Here is an 8,335-nt window from a genome sequence, read left to right on the forward strand (position 1 = left end):
TAAGTAGATATACCCATATCTTCTTAAGTCATCTGTGAAGGTGAGAAAATAACGATATCCGCCACGAGCCTCAACATTCATCGGACCACATACATCTGTATGTATGATTTCTAACAAATCTATTGCTCTCTCCATAGTACCGGAGAACGGAGTTTTTGTCATCTTGCCCATAAGACACGGTTCGCAAGTACCAAGTGATTCATAATCAAGTGGTTCCAAAAGTCCATCAGTATGGAGTTTCTTCATGCACTTTACACCGATATGACCTAAACGGCAGTGCCACAAATAAGTTGCACTATCATTATCAACTCTGCATCTTTTGGCTTCAACATTATGAATATGTGTGTCACTACTATCAAGATTTAATAAGAATAGACCACTCTTCAAGGGTGCATGACCATAAAAGATATTACTCATATAAATAGAACAACCATTATTCTCTGATTTAAATGAATAACCGTCTCGCATCAAACAAGATCCAGATATAATGTTCATGCTCAATGCTGGCACCAAATAACAATTATTTAGGTCTAATACTAATCCCGAAGGTAGATGTAGAGGTAGCGTGCCGACTGCGATCACATCGACTTTGGAACCATTTCCTATGCGCATCGTCACCTCGTCCTTAGCCAATCTTCGCTTAATCCTTAGTCCCTGTTTTGAGTTGCAAATATTAGCAACAGAACCAGTATCAAATACCCAGGTGCTACTGCGAGCATTAGTAAGGTACACATCAATAACATGTATATCACATATACCTTTGTTCACCTTGCCATCCTTCTTATCTGCCAAATACTTGGGGTAGTTCCGCTTCCAGTGACCAGTCTGCTTGCAGTAGAAGCACTCAGTTTCAGGCTTAGGTCCAGATTTGGGTTTCTTCTCCTGAGTAGCAACTTGCTTGCTGTTCTTTTTGAAGTTCCCTTTATTCTTCCCTTTGCCTTTTTCTTGAAACTAGTGGTCTTGTTGACCATCAACACTTGATGCTCCTTTTGGATTTCCACCTCCGCAGCTTTCAGCATTGCGAAGAGCTCGGGAATTGTCTTATTCATCCCTTGCATATTATAGTTCATCACGAAGCTCTTGTAGCTAGGTGGAAGTGATTGGAGAATTCTGTCAATGACGCAATCATCTGGAAGATTAACTCCCAATTGAATCAAGTGATTATTATACCCAGACATTTTGAGTATATGCTCACTGACAGAACTGTTCTCCTCCATCTTGCAGCTATAGAACTTATTGGAGACTTCATATCTCTCAATCCGGGCATTTGCTTGAAATATTAACTTCAACTCCTGGAACATCTCATATGCTCCATGACGTTCAAAACATCGTTGAAGTCCTGATTCTAAGCCGTAAAGCATGGCACACTGAACTATCGAGTAGTCATCAGCTTTGCTCTGCCAGACGTTCATAACATCTGGTGTTGCTCCAGCAGCAAGCCTGGCACCCAGCGGTGCTTTCAGGACGTAATTCTTCTGTGCAGCAATGAGGACAATCCTCAAGTTACGGACCCAGTCCGTGTAATTGCTACCATCATCTTTCAACTTTGCTTTCTCAAGGAACGCATTAAAATTCAATGGAACAACAGCACAGGCCATCTATCTACAATCAAACATAAACAAGCAAGATACTATCAGGTACTAAGTTCATGATAAATTTAAGTTCAATTAATCATATTACTAAAGAACTCCCACTTAGATAGACATCCCTCTAATCCTTAAGTGATCATGTGATCCAAATCAACTAAACCATGTCCGATCATCACGTGAGATGGAGTAGTTTCATTGGTGAACATCACTATGTTGATCATATCTACTATATGATTCACGCTCGACCTTTCGGTCTCCGTGTTCCGAGGCCATATCTGTATATGCTTGGCTCGTCAAGTATAACCTGAGTATTTCGCGTGTGCAACTATTTTGCACCCGTTGTATTTGAACGTAGAGCCTATCACATCCGATCATCACGTGGTGTCTCAGCACGAAGAACTTTCGCAATGGTGCATACTCAGGGAGAACAGTTCTTGATAATTAGTGAGAGATCATCTTAAAATGCTACCGTCAATCAAAGCAAGATAAGATGCATAAAAGATAAACATCACATGCAATCAATATAAGTGATATGATATGGCCATCATCATCTTGTGCTTGTCATCTCCATCTTCGAAGCACCGTCATGATCACCATCGTCACCGGCACGACACCTTGATCACCATCGTAGCATCATTGTCGTCTCGCCAATCTTATGCTTCCACGACTATCGCTACCGCTTAGTGATAAAGTAAAGCATTACAGCGCAATTGCATTGCATACAATAAAGAGACAACCATATGGCTCCTGCCAGTTGCCGATAACTCGGTTACAAAACATGATCATCTCATACAATAAAATTTAGCATCATGTCTTGACCATATCAAATCACAACATGCCCTGCAAAAACAAGTTAGATATCCTCTACTTTGTTGTTGCAAGTTTTACGTGCCTGCTACGGGCTTAAGCAAGAACCAATCTTACCTACACCAACAAAACCACAACGATAGTTTGTCAAGTTGGTGCTGTTTTAACCTTCGCAAGGACCGAGCGTAGCCACACTTGGTTCAACTAAAGTTGGAGAAACTGACACCCGCCAGCCACCTGTGTGCAAAGCACGTCGGTAGAACCAGTATCGCGTAAGCGTACGCGTAATGTCGGTCCGGGCCGCTTCATCCAACAATACCGCCGAACCAAAGTATGACATGCTGGTAAGCAGTATGACTTATATCGCCCACAACTCAGTTGTGTTCTACTCGTGCATATAACATCAACACATAAAACCTAGGCTCGGATGCCACTGTTGGGGAACGTAGTAATTTCAAAAAAAATCCTACGCACACGCAAGATCATGGTGATGCATAGCAACGAGAGGGGAGAGTGTTATCTACGTACCCTCGTAGACCGAAAGCGGAAGCGTTATGACAATGCGGTTGATGTAGTCGTACGTCTTCACAGTCCGACCGATCAAGCATCGAAACTACGGCACCTCCGAGTTCTAGCACACATTCAGCTCGATGACGATCCCCGGACTCCGATCCAGCAAAGTGTTGGGGAAGAGTTCCGTCAGCACGAAGGCGTGGTGACGATCTTGATGTTCTACTATCGTAGGGCTTCGCCTAAGCACCACTACAATATTATCGAGGACTATGGTGGAGGGGGGCACCGCACACGGCTAAGAGAACGATCTTGAAGATTAACTTGTGTGTCTAGAGGTGCCCCCTACCCCCGTATATAAAGGAGCAAGGGGGGTGCGGCCGTCCCTAGGAGGAGGTGCGCAGGAGGAGTCAGTAGGACTCCCCCCTTTCCCTAGTTGGATTAGGACTTGGGAGGAAGGAGGAGAGGGAAGAAAGGAAAGGGGGGGGGGGCGCCCCCCTCCTTGTCCAATTCAGACTTGGGGGGGGGGGGAGGGACGCCGGCAGCCCCTAGGCCTCCTCTCCTCTTTCTCCACTAGGCCCATTAAGGCCCATTAGGTCACCGGGGGGTTCCAGTAACCTCCCGGTACTCCGGTAAAATGCCGATTTCACCCGGAACACTTCCGATGTCCAAACATAGGCTTCCAATATATCAATCTTTATGTCTCGACCATTTCGAGACTCCTCATTATGTCCGTGATCACATCCGGGACTCCGAACAAACTTCGGTACATCAAAATATATAAACTCATAATGAAACTGTCATCATAACGTTAAGCGTGCGGACCCTACGGGTTCGAGAACAATGTAGACATGACCGAGACATGTCTCCGGTCAATAACCAATAGCGGAACCTGGATGCTCATATTGGCTCCTACATATTCTACGAAGATCTTTATCGGTCAGACCGCATAACAACATACGTTGTTCCCTTTGTCATCGGTATGTTACTTGCCCGAGATTCGATCGTCGGTATCTCAATACCTAGCTCAATCTCGTTACCAGCAAGTCTCTTTACTTGTTTCGTAATACATCATATCACAACTAAATCATTAGTTGTAATGCTTGCAAGGCTTATGTGATGTGCATTACCGAGAGGGCCCAGGGATACCTCTCCGACAATCGGAGTAACAAATCCTAATCTCGAAATATGCCAACCCAACATGTACCTTTGGAGACACCTGTAATGCTCCTTTATAATCACCCAGTTACGTTGTGACGTTTGGTAGCACACAAAGTGTTCCTCCGGCAAACGGGAGTTGCATAATCTCATAGTCATAGGAACATGTATAAGTCATGAAGAAAGCAATAGCAACATACTAAACGATCGGGTGCTAAGCTAATGGAATGGGTCATGTCAATCACATCATTCTCCTAATGATGTGATCCTATTAATAAAATGACAACACATGTCTATGGTTAGGAAACATAACCATCTTCGATTAACGAGCTAGTCAAGTAGAGGCACACTGGTGACGTTTAGTTTGTCTATGTATTCACACAAGTATTATGTTTCCGGATAATACAATTCTAGCATGAATAATAAACATTTGTCATGATATAAGGAAATAAATAAGAGACACCTGTAATGCTCCTTTATAATCACCCAGTTACGTTGTGACGTTTGGTAGCACACAAAGTGTTCCTCCGGCAAACGGGAGTTGCATAATCTCATAGTCATAGGAACATGTATAAGTCATGAAGAAAGCAATAGCAACATACTAAACGATCGGGTGCTAAGCTAATGGAATGGGTCATGTCAATCACATCATTCTCCTAATGATGTGATCCTGTTAATCAAATGACAACACATGTCTATGGTTAGGAAACATAACCATCTTCGATTAACGAGCTAGTCAAGTAGAGGCACACTGGTGACGTTTAGTTTGTCTATGTATTCACACAAGTATTATGTTTCCGGATAATACAATTCTAGCATGAATAATAAACATTTATCATGATATAAGGAAATAAATAATAACTTTATTATTCCTCTAGGGCATATTTCCTTCAATATAATCCAATCGACCGCCTCAGGGCACCGAGATGTAGGGCTGTTACTTCCTCCGAGAAGGGCCTGAACTCGTAAAACTCGTGTTTACAACTACTCCGTAGCTAGGATCTTGCTTCCTCATGCCTACCCCCCATTCTACTGTCAGTCTTAGATCCACGACAGTTGGCGCCCACCGTGGGGCAGGTGTCTTAGCGACTTATTGGAGAAGTTGCAATTTTTTCGATCCCCATCATCATGGTTCCAGGCGGAAGTTTGGCTGAGGGCCGCGAGATCTGTCTCGGCGCGCTCGTGTTTGTCGCCGACGACTCCGCTTGGCTTCAGGAGGCACCACTCGACGTCGACACGCTCCCCACCCGCGGGGCGACGCACTTTCACGCGTGCGTCCGTGGCGTCCTCCTGCGGCAACCGTCGACCCAGTACCAGTCGACTCCAACGGCTTTCCCCCTCCCTGTGACCCGCCGGAGCAAGCGCACCGGCCGGTCGAGGATTCAACGGTGGGTGAAGCATGCGGTGGCCCGCCAGTCGGCCACCCCTCAAGTCACGGCGCTCGAGCCCGACGAGTCTCTCTACGGCATGTTTGATCTGTCGACTGGCTCTGTAGAGACTGCATCTGAGTGCGGCAGCAATGACTCGGCAGCGGAAGTCCTGATGGTCAATGGACCACGCGGTCCTCCTGGCTTCGATCGTGAAGATGGAGGTGACGGGAACGGCGATCCGTCGCGCGTTCACGAGGAGTACCGCCCCGAGCCTCTCTCCTCGCAGCAAAGAGAAGAACTTCGTCGCCGAAACATGGATGCCCTGCATACTCCAATAGTTGGAGAAACGCCCGAGGCCCAGGCCTTTGAACAGGCTCGCTTGGCCAATCTGGCTGAGCGCACTTGGCTGGAGAACCTACAGTGCGCACTCGACGGTCGCGCTCGTCAACGTGCTCCTGAGTCCAGCCGACGCCAACTTTTTCCACCTCCGGCTCAGGTATACCGGACACCGATCCAAAACCTAGCAGCTGCTGCCTGGATAGCAGAGTCGATTCAACCTTCCTAGTCATAAGCTAGCCGAGGTCTGGTGCAGATCAGGGCCTTGCTCCGGGAAGCAGGAGAGCAGAATACGGCCGTGTCTCAGTCGCGTGATAGGATCCGTAGTAGATCTGTGGTCGCAGATACGGTCCAGTCGGCCCATAGCCTGAGATCGCCCCCGAGGCGTGAGGGACGTGGAGAGCGGCGTGATCAGTACAGAAACCAGGAGCAGTATGATCGTCGAGCCGATCGCGATGGTCGCCATCGAGTGCCCACGCCTCCTCCAAAGAGTGGGTCGTACGTGCCGCGGCCACATGAAGACAGGCGCCCTAACAGCGTCAGAAGAGGTATTCCAGTCGACCCCAGAGAGCCAGGCTTTGATGCGAGATCTATTCTCGTACAAGGCTTGGTCGACAGAAACAGAGCTCAGTCGGATGGCCATGACAGAGGCCCGCAAACCAGCAATAGGGTGCATGTCTCTGGCCCAGAGTGCTTCAGCAGAGCTATCAGAGCCTCAGTGATTCCCCACAACTTCAGGTTGGCGACTGGAGTCAGTAAGTTCATCGGAGAGTCCAAGCCTGACACCTGGCTCGAAGACTACCGAGTGGTTGTCCAGATTGGTGGCGGCAATGATGAGGTGGCCATGAAACACCTTCCTCTGTTGTTGGAGGGCTCGGCTAGGGCGTGGCTGAATCAGTTGGCACCTGGCAGCATCTATACTTGGGAAGATCTCGCACGAGTGTTTGTCAGAACGTTTGAGGGTACTTGCAAGCGGCCGGCAGGTTTGACAGAATTACAGTGTTGCGTCCAGAAACCGAATGAAACTTTGAGAGATTATATCCAGAGGTGGATCACCCTGCACCACACGGTGGAAGATGTGTCTGATCATCAGGCAATTTGTGCTTTCAAGGAAGGCGTCAGGTACCGAGAGTTGCACCTGAAATTCGGTCGGACAGGAAACATGACTCTGACTCGAATGATGGAAATCACCACCAAGTATGCCAATGGTGAAGAGGAGGAGCGACTGCGGAGCGGCAAGCACAAAGCAGTCGCCCACGAAGCCGGAGGAGGAAACTCCAGTCGGAAACAAAAACGCAAGGCCGAACCAGCTGCTCCGGGTGAGGCCTTGGCTGTGGTTCAAGGAAAGTTCAAGGGGAAGCCCAAAGGGCCGTGGAACCCCAAGAAAGTGAAAGATCAGAATGGAAATGACGCGTTGGATCTGCCGTGCCATATCCACACCAAAAAAGACGAAGAAGGTAATTTCATTTACCCGAAGCATACCACTCGACAGTGTCGGCTCCTGATCTAGCAGTTCCGAGAGAAACAGCCCAAGGAAAAGGAGAAGGAGGCAGACAAGGCTGAGAGTGAAGGAGAAGATGATGATGGTTATCCTCACGTGAATTCCACTTTGATGATTTTTGCTGATGTTGAAAACAAGAGTCGATTGAAAGTCATCAACAGAGAAGTGAACATGGTCGCTCCGGCGACACCCAATTACTTGAAATGGTCGCAGACTGCCATTACATTCGACCAGTCTGATCATCCAGCGCACATCACCACCCCTGGGAGGCAAGAGCTGGTGGTCGACCTGGTGGTCGAAGGCACTCGACTGACAAAGGTCCTGATGGACGGTGGCAGTGGCCTGAACATTCTATATGCAGAAACGTTGAAAGGAATGGGCATTCTGATGTCCAGACTCAGTGAAAGCCATATGAGTTTCCATGGGGTCATCCCGGGCAAGAAAGCTGCGTCCCTCCGTTAGATTGTACTCGACGTGGTTTTCGGTGATGCCAAAAATTACCGCAAAGAAAAGTTGACGTTTGAAGTCGTGGATTTTCAGAGTGCATATCATGCAATTCTGGGCAGGCCGGCTGATGCACGATTCATGGCTCGACCTTGTTACGTGTACCTCAAACTGAAGATGCCTGGCCCCAGAGGAGTGATCACTATCTCTGGTAATCGGGAAAAGGCAGAAGAGTGTTTCCATAAGGGCTCAAAGATCGCCGATGCCCAGATGGCCGTGGCAGAATTGAAAGAATACCAGAAAAATGCAGACCCGAGTGACTTGTTGCGAGCCAAGAAGCCAGCCACGGATTCAACATTCCAGTCGTCTGGCGAGACGAAGTCTGTTCACATCCACCCGATGGACCCCAATGCAGCTCCGACCCACATTTCGACCACACTCGACTCCAAATAGGAAGAAGCGCTCATCCAGTTCCTCCATGAGAACTGGGACATCTTTGCATGGAAGCATTCTGACATGCCAGGTGTTCCCAGGGGACTGGCTGAGCATCGTTTGCGAGTCGACCCGAAAGTGAAACCAGTCAAAGAGCATCTTCGATGGTCCGCCGTCCAGAAAAGAAA

The sequence above is a fragment of the Triticum urartu genome, chromosome 2A (genome assembly GCF_056163025.1).
Source record: "Triticum urartu cultivar PI428250 chromosome 2A, HENAU_Tu73, whole genome shotgun sequence".
NCBI lineage: Eukaryota > Viridiplantae > Streptophyta > Magnoliopsida > Poales > Poaceae > Triticum > Triticum urartu.